This window comes from Oncorhynchus gorbuscha, linkage group LG10, assembly GCF_021184085.1.
Source record: "Oncorhynchus gorbuscha isolate QuinsamMale2020 ecotype Even-year linkage group LG10, OgorEven_v1.0, whole genome shotgun sequence".
Taxonomy (NCBI): Eukaryota; Metazoa; Chordata; class Actinopteri; order Salmoniformes; family Salmonidae; genus Oncorhynchus; species Oncorhynchus gorbuscha.
Window position 1 is genome coordinate 34,089,058 of NC_060182.1, and position 9,344 is coordinate 34,098,401.

The following is a 9,344-nucleotide window of genomic DNA, read 5'->3' on the forward strand; positions in this document are numbered from 1 at the left end:
CTGCCCGGCACCCTCCACAGCAACCCGCCAAAGCGCCCACCATTTCACCTTTACCCAAATCCAGATAGCTGATGTTCTGAAAGAGCTGCAAAATCTGGAACCCTACAAATCAGCCGGGCTAGACAATCTGGACCCTCTCTTTCTAAAATTATCTGCCAAAATTGTTGCAACCTCTATTACTAGCCTGTTCAACCTCTCTTTCGTATCGTCTGAGATTCCCAAAAAGATTGGAAAGATGCCGCGGTAATCCCCCTCATCAAAGGGGGTGACACTCTAGACCCAAACTGCTACAGACCTATATCTATCCTACCCTGTCTTTCTTAGGTCTTCAAAAGCCAAGTTAACAAACAGATTACTGACCATTTCGAATCCCAACATACGATCTCCGCTATGCAATCTGGTTTCAGAGCTGGTCATGGGTGCACCTCAGCCACACGCAAGGTTCTAAATGACATCATATAACCGCCATCGATAAGAGACATTACTGTGCATCCGTATTCATCGACCTGGCCAAGGCTTTCGACTCTGTCAATCACAACATTCTTATTGGCAGACTGGACAGCCTTGGTTTCTCAAATGATTGCCTCGCCTGGATTACCAACTACTTCGCTGATTGAGTTCAGTGTGTCAAATCGGAGTGCCTGTTGTCCGGACCTCTGTCAGTCTCTATAGGTGTGCCACAGGGTTCAATTCTCGGGCCGACGCTCTTTTCTGTATACATCAATGATGCCGCTCTTGCTGCTGGTGATTCTCTGATCCACCTCTACGCAGACGACACAATTCTGTATACTTCTGGCCCCTCCTTGGACACTGTGTTAACTAACCTCCAGACGAGCTTCAATGCCATACAACTCTCCTTCCATGGCCTCCAACTGCTCTTAAACACAAGTAAAACTAAATGCATGCTTTTCAATCGATCACTGCCCGTACCTGCTCGCCCGTCCAGCATCACTACTCTGGACGGCTCTGACTTAGAATACGTGGACAACTACAAATACCTGGGTGTCTGGTTAGACTGTAAACTCTCCTTCCAGACTCACATTAAGCATCTCCAATCCAATTCGGTGATGTCATCTATAAAATAGCCTCCAACACTCTACTCAACAAACTGGATGCAGTCTATCACAGTGCCATCCGTTTGTCACCAAAGCCCTATACACTACCCACCATTGCGACCTGTACACTCTCGTTGGTTGGCCCTTGCTTCATACTCGTCGCCAAACCCACTGGCTACAGGTTATCTACAAGTCTCTGCTAGGTAAAGCCCCGCCTTATCTCAGCTCACTGGTCACCATAGCAGCACCCACTCGTAACACGCACTCCAGTAGGTATATCTCACTCAACTTTTACTTCACCACATTCCTAAAGCAAAATAATGTACTTTTTACTCCATGCATTTTCCATGACACCCAAAAGTACTTGTTACATTTTGACAGGAAAACGGTTCAATTCTCACTTATCAAGAGAACATACAGTGGGGCAAAAAAGCATTTAGTCAGCCACCAATTGTGCATGTTCTCTCACTTAAAAACATGAGAGAGGCCTGTAATTTTCATCATAGGTACACTTCAACTATGACAGACAAAATTAGAAAAAAAAATCCAGAATATCACATTGTAGGATTTTTAATGAATTTATTTGCAAATTATGGTGGAAAATAAGTATTTGGCCAGCTGCATCGGCACCCCCACAGTTGACACACAGTGCTTTCTCTATCCCAACTGTACACTCCCTCTGACTATGCCCTCCTGCACATTTCTCACATCATGGGATCTCCCTTCTACACACTGCTGTAATATGTCCGAATCCTTGGCAACTAAAACACCGCAGCGGGTTTGGAACATAGCCCTCACAGAATAACAAATACAAGGTAACCTGACCTTATCAGGTAGAACCTCTGTGTCAAAGCTCAACAAGACAGACAGGGTATTCTCAGTCTCGCCATTGCCACTGGGTCTATGTCTCGCCAAATGGCAGGTGTTACAAACACTAGAAATATTCCTTTCCATTTGATCTACCTCAAACGCACTGATAACACCTTTTAGCGGTTCCTGTCTATCCATCAATTATGAAGCCGAACGCGCTGGGGAGGGGGTACTGTCACGTATGCTCTCTAGGTCGTCATACTTCCACGCCTCAGCTGGATCAACAGATTCCTCCACCTTGGCAGAGGTGACCGGTCTGCTCCTGATCCCCGGGATCGTCATCTTGGTCGAAGTCCTGTGGCTGGAGCCGCGCGTCTGGGAGGGGGTACTGTCACGTGTGCTCCGTCTCCGGCCTCTAGGTCACCAAGCTGCTCTTTATGGTGCACACCTCACCATTGTTATGCGCATTAGTGCATTATGACACTCACCTGGACTCCATCACCTCCCTGATTACCTTCCCTATATATAATCACTCCCTTTGGTTCCTTCCCCAGGCGTCATTGTTTCTGTTCCATGTCTGTGCATTGTTCGTGTTTCTTGTTTTGTATTAAGTTTCATTTTATTTATTAAAACACTCACTCCCTGAACTTGCTTCCCGACTCTCAGCGCACAGGTAGTGAATTAATGTGAGAGCTCTGCAACATTTACCATGTCAGTGGGAACCTCCCTGTGCCCCTCCCCCCTATATGCTCATATTCCTATTAATTCCTGTACACTTGTGTGTATTAGGTAGTTGTTGTGAAATTGTGAGATATTACTGCATGGTCGGAACTAGAAGCACAAGCATTTCGCTACACTCGCATTAACATCTGCTAACCATGTGGATGTGACCAATAAAATTTGATGTGATTCAATGTTGCCAATAGCGTTACCATTGTATCTGCCACTGTGTGAAGCCTGCCTCTCCTCTCTTTCTTCAACATCTTTCCATTCATTGCCTTGTTTTTTAAATTTATTTTTTTACCTCAACCTCTTGTTAGGGAAACCATAGTCAAATTGGTAACACTTAACATTAAGGTGTATGTTATAAAGGATTTATAAAGGGTTTACAAGTAGTTACATTAAACACATAACATATTGGTTTAAATTTTGCGCTGCACTGGCAACAATAACAGCAATAACAGTGTGGTAATGCTTGTTGCAACCAGCAAATCAGTGTGAACAGACAAAGCATCTTAATTAACCAGGCCTTGAAGTTCTTGTTTGTTGCAGATCAAGGAAAATGATGACCATCTATGTTACTGTGTATGCTAGACTACAATCTTACAAGAGGATCATTTGGCAAACGTTGTGAATTTAGAGTAACTATGTTGAAGGATGTGGGAGAGCTAAGTAGCCTGGTGCTAGATCTGCCTGTTCTTCTACCTTCTGTAGCTCAGTTGGTAGAGCATGGCGCTTGTAACGCCAGGGTAGTGGGTTCGATCCCTGGGACCACCCATACGTAGAATGTATGCACACATGACTGTAAGTCGCTTTGGATAAAAGCGTCTGCTAAATGGCATATATTATTATATTATTATTCTAACTAAAAGTATCATCCTCTCCCCTCACACTCCTCTACAATCATTATTAAAACCTGTTGATAAGGAGAGGAAGTGGAGGAGGTGTGACTGTGTTAGTGCTGTAGATAAAAATGAGACTAGGAAGTAAGTTAGGCATACCATCTGTACCGTTTTTCATCAATAGAGAAGAGTGGATGAATCTGTGTGTATTTGAAGGCTCGACGAAGCCATGTTGAAATATATTGTGAGTATTTACAGCAATGTATTCTAGAGTAGGAGAGCGGATTGGTATACAGATAGGTGTGCGTGTGTGTGTATTTGCGATGGCAAATGTATTTGCGCAGCATGCATCTCATGTGTGTGTAAGAGAGTAGATAAGCGTTCACGTGCACAAGCGCTGGGTTTAAAGTACTCTACTACTGTAGTAATGTAGCCTGATGCCAAGAGTAGATCATAACTTATTTGGTACAACAGATAGGACATCCATATCAACCAAACATGTTATTTTACATTTCTTGTATTTTCTAAATACCTCAAGTGCACAACTTTAGGTGTCGGGGTAACCATGGCAACACGTGTAGCTCTGTAACCTGGCGATATAGCCACATTGATTTGCACTCTGGGTGCCTTTGTCAACAGCCTGCTGTGATTGGTGGAACATTGGAGTGCAGAAGACACAGCAGGTGGTGAAACCACAGTGTCAGCTTCTTCAGTAACAGTAGACCTTTAGCGGGGGTTGCCATTATACTGCATGGACTTTCCTTTCATCAACACCTATTTCAGACCAAACTAGGGTTATGCTAATTCCTAGACAGAGCACAATCTCCAAAGACTCATTCCAGTATAAGTGCAATTTAATAGATGTATTTTGCTTCTCCCCACATTTCTCATTTATGAGATGTATTTTGCTTCTCCCCACATTTCTCATTTATTATGTCACGGTCTTCCTCCTCTTCATCTGAAGAGGAGATGCGAGAAGGATCGGAGGACCAAAATGTGGCGTGGTTTGTGTTCATCTTGATATTTAATAAAGAAAGCCACTGAACACTGAAACACACTATACATATTAGATGTATTTTGCTTCTCCCCACATGTCTCATTTATTAGATGTATTTTGCTTCTCCCCACATGTCTCATCCTTACAACCCTATTTTTCCCCCATTCCTTTGATCTCACTACTAAATTGTTCAGCCCCTTCTCTTTCACTTTCCTTTAACTTCGATGTCCTGTCTCTAACTCTTCTCATCTTCTCTTCCCCCCTCTGTATCTTTCAGATCTTTGCTATCTTTGCTTTCTCGACATGCGGCAGCTACTCTGGCATGTTCAAGATGAGTGTGGAGTGTAAAAACCGGTCAGAGAGTGACCTGAGCATTGAGGTGGAGTTTGAGTATCCATTCAGGTCAGAAAGCCTAATCAGTCACACGTAGCCCCCTGAACCCACACAAATATGGTTTGTCTGTCATTTTTACAGTACCACTGGGCTGCAAGCGTCATGGATGGAAAATGAATCTATATTAACCCAATTAAACATCTCTCTTCCTCTCTCGCTGTCTCTCTCTCTCTCTGATTCCCATCTTCTCTGTCTTTGTATGTCCCTTGTCCTTGCCAGATTTGTTTGATATTAATAGTTAACATTTATATACTTAACTAATAGTAAGACATTTCTGTTCTCATCAAATGTCTGTGTGAACTGAGAGGAGCCTAAGAACCTACGAACTGAGAGGAGCCTAAAAACCTACACCTGGCATTCCATGGATAAGATATGATGGGTGTCACCGAGAGAGAGAGAGCCTTGAGGAACAGAATAAAGACCTCAGTATTCCTAATTATCCTGGAATCTGGGAACCTAAAACGAGGTTAAAAATAACACCAGAGGCAGATGACCACGGGAACAACCCAAAGTGGCTTATGGTGCCCCCCAATCTATATAGGAGGGGTTGAACCAGCCATGACTGAGCATTCTTGGTATACGCTATATAAGAAACCACATGGTCTGTAAAGGGTAGGCTGCTCGGCCCAACAGTCAAGACTGTTGGGCTGAGTGGTCTTAAGTATTGAAATAATTAATCAACATTGAATAAAGATGATTGTATGAAGAAATGAAAAAGTCTCTCTCACTTGATTAGAATATTCCACCACAGTATGTTTTCATTCTGGAGAAATACCGTGAAGGCTGCAAGGGAGCCCAGATTGTGAGTTTGTCTTTCGATCTTCTTGTATCTAGTAGGCATCTTCCAAACCATATTCCACTACCTCTGCTACTATTATTAATATTCTAGTAATGATAATGATGTTAACGATGATGAGATTGATTACGTTTCTGTCGAGGATTTGAAATTGATGATGATGTATGTTGCTAATGATTTATAACTTGATGCTCCTCAGGACTTTGTTGTGACGTCTGTGTTCACCTTCTTCTGGCTGGTTGCTTCTTCTGCCTGGGCTAAAGGTTTGTGAAGGCAGCCACCGACCCAGACAAGGTAGTTGTGCTGTCTAAAGGCTTCATGGTGGGCATTAAGGCTGACCCAATTGTATGCAAGCCACCATGCCTGTCTAGACTTTCGGTCGTCTGTCCTTTCTGACCTTTTCCTGAATCCTGACGCTGGACATAGAGCGGGCAAGAATTTGGAGGATGTTGGACTTTACACCTCCAACATATCACTTGACTTTTGACCTGGATCTTGGGTACAAATATCTGAGATGGTTTAGCCCCAGGATAGTTATGGGTATACTGGGATGAGGGAACAGGGTTTTTAGTTTGGAGGTGGTGCTTCCAGTCCTTCTCAAACTGAGTCCCCAGACCATCCACGTTCTGCACACGTTCTCGAAGTTGACTAGCAAGGCGGGGAACCATATTCTTAAGAAGGAGTTTGACCATCTCCTGCTCAGTAATGTCAGCCTTCCATCTCCTACATAGAACGTGATAGGAGAAGGCAAAGTCCCGTATTGGCTCTGCTTCACCCTGGACTCTGTTACGGACACATTCTGCCAGTTCATCCCCATAGTCCTCTGAGAGGAATATTTTTTGAAACTCCTCCCAGGTTGACACATGTTCATGGGCTATCTCCCACCAGTCTCTTGCTGTACCATGGAGAACACTGCGGAGGGTGGCAAGAACCTCCAAGTCAGTAAGGGGCCGGATAGAAAGAAAATCATTACACGTCGATAAGAAAAACAGTGGATCATCATCTTCTGGGCTGCCAAAAGTGGGGAAAAGTAGTTTGATAGGGAGGGAGCTCTCTAGAGGAGGCATGACAGTGGCAACGGGAGTTCTGTTTAACAGTATCTTCAGAGGGGTTTTTGTAGTGCTATCTGTTCCTATTCCCTTACTGGCCAAGCCAGTGGCAGAGGTAAATCCTGAGGGAGGTGCAGAAGATTTGTCCAGAAGGGAAAGCCCTGCATTACCTCCTGGTGCAGCTCTTCCATCTCATTAACGGTGTCTTTGAGTATGTTCAATCGAAAATCGTAATTCCCCTGTGAGAGAGTTCTTCATGTCCTCCATAACTTCCTTCAGATAAGAACACACTCCCTTCACAACAGAGGCTGACTCATCAGCTCTCTGTTTTGTTCCTCATCAAGAAAGATTATGACTTGATGATGGTTAGTTTCCATTTGTGTTTTGAACCGTTGCAGTTTTCCTTGAATATCCGATGGTTTGTTGGTTTGTATGTCAAAGCTTCACAACAATGTTGCTACTAATCCATGCGATCCATAACCGGCGCAGTCCCAAACGAAAACAACCACGACCTAGAGCGATTACACTGATGATTGAGTGAAATACATTATAATCTACACACGCTGAAAACAAACAACTTATGCAGCACAGCCCACACAATCAAACTGTCGCGTCACCCAAGAGCTCCTCCCCAAAGAGCTCAACGAGCTGTCTTTATTTCCTCCTTCCTTACTGCTGATGCGCTCTTAGTGGCAGCACATGGTGAAGGCTCCGTGCAGGCTTTTGCCACACTCTTACTGATTGGGGCATGCGACGAACCAGAGAACCGCTGCCGTGACGTCCACGACCCTTTCGTCTCTGGTCTCAACACATCTGTGGTAAGTTTTTCAGGATTGGTTTATTTAGTAAAAGTGCTGACTGCTGAGGATATGACAGAAAAAACCTGTACTACTACATATTGACTTCTTCTTCTTCTTTTTTCAATTCATCCCCCAGGCGTTTGGCTTCCTGAACCTGATCCTGTGGGGAGGAAACCTGTGGTTCGTGTTCAAAGAGACCGGCTGGATGGCAGCCTTCGGAGGCACGTATGCATCTTCCCAGGAGAAGGCGCCTGCTCCAGAGTCCTTTGGCCAGGAAGGCTATGGGCAAGAGGGCTATGCACAACAGGGGGACGCGTATGCCGGCACCCAGGGAGGCTACCAGCCTGACTATGGCCAGGGCGGATACACCGAGGGAGGCGGATACTATCAGCAGGGGGGATACCAATCAGATGTGAGCTGGTCCCCCCTACAGGCAACACTGAGAATACCGAGGTAATCGACTGAGAAATACTGTATTAATGTTACTCTTCCAAAGGGAATACAGACTATGTGGATTTATGTATACATTAGTTGTAATTGATCTCTCTTCTCTCTCTTCTCTCTCTCTTTTCTCTCTCTTTTCTCTTCTCTCTCTCTCTCTCTCTCGTGTGATTTGGGAGTGCCACCATCCACAATTCCACACTCCTCTGTTTGTGCATCTGTGAGTTGACAAGAGGAGGAAGGGATGGAAGATGCAATAAAATGCAAATTATGTGTATCAAATACTTGTTCTTTCCACTGTGTTAGAGCATATGATGTATGTTTGGCTCATCATAAGGTGACAGCACAGAGCAGCTCCGATATATTTCACACAAATCACACAGAAAGTAAATGTGCTACAATAATAAGGTTGGCCTACCCGCTGTACTGCCAATCCTCTGTTTGGATAGAAGAAAAACTGTATTGCCAAATGATAACAGGACAGGTGCGTATTGAGCGATAGATTTTGCTTCTATAGTTATCATCACAATGGAAACTGATATTGTTTTTCATTCATATTATTCCATTATGCAGTTTTGTATTCATTCCTTTAATTATTTTTTTATCGAGCAGTATAGAGACACCTGACTTTCTATCTCTTCCTCTGTGTTCCCTCTCTCTTTCCCTCGCTCTCTCGTTTTCTCTCTCTCTGTAGTTCTTATAAATATGCTCAATGAAATACATACAGTTGAAATAGGAAGTTTACATACACCTTAGCCAAATACATTTATACTCAGTTTATCACAATTCCTGACATTTAGTCCTAGTAAAAAGTCCATGTTTTAGGTCAGTTAGGATCACCACTTTATTTTAAGAATGTGAAATGTCGGAATAACAGTAGAGAGAATGATTTATTTCAGCTTATATTTCTTTCATCACATTTCCAGTGGGTCAGACGTTTACATACACTCAATTAGTATTTCATAGCATTGCCTTTAAATTGTTTAACTTGGGTCAAACGTTTCGGGTAGCCTTCCACAAGCTTCCCACAATAAGTTGGGTGAATTTTGGCCCATTCCTCCTGACAGAGCTGGTGTAACTAAGTCAGGTTTGTTGGCCTCCTTGCTTGCACACGCTTTTTCAGTTCTTCCCAGAAATGTTCTATTGGATTGAGGTCAGGGCTTTGTGATGGCCACTCCAATCCCTTGACTTTGTTGTCCTTAAGCCATTTTGCCACAACTTTGGAAGTATGCTTGGGGTCATTGTCCATTTGGAAGACCCATTTGCGACCAAGCTTTAACTTCCCGACTGATGTCTTGAGACGTTGCTTCAGTATATCCACATAATTTTCCTACCTCATGATGCCATCTATTTTGTGAAGTGCACCAGTCCCTCCTGCAGCAAAGCACCCCCACAACATGATGCTGCCACCCTCATGCTTCACGGTTGGGATGGTGTTCTT

At 43.8% G+C, this 9,344-nt stretch overlaps 1 pseudogene; it reads left to right on the forward strand.

Moving 5' to 3' along the window:
- The first annotated feature begins 2,106 nt into the window (after positions 1–2,106).
- LOC124046877 lies at positions 2,107–8,004 on the forward strand (annotated as a pseudogene).
- The last annotated feature ends 1,340 nt before the right edge of the window (positions 8,005–9,344 follow it).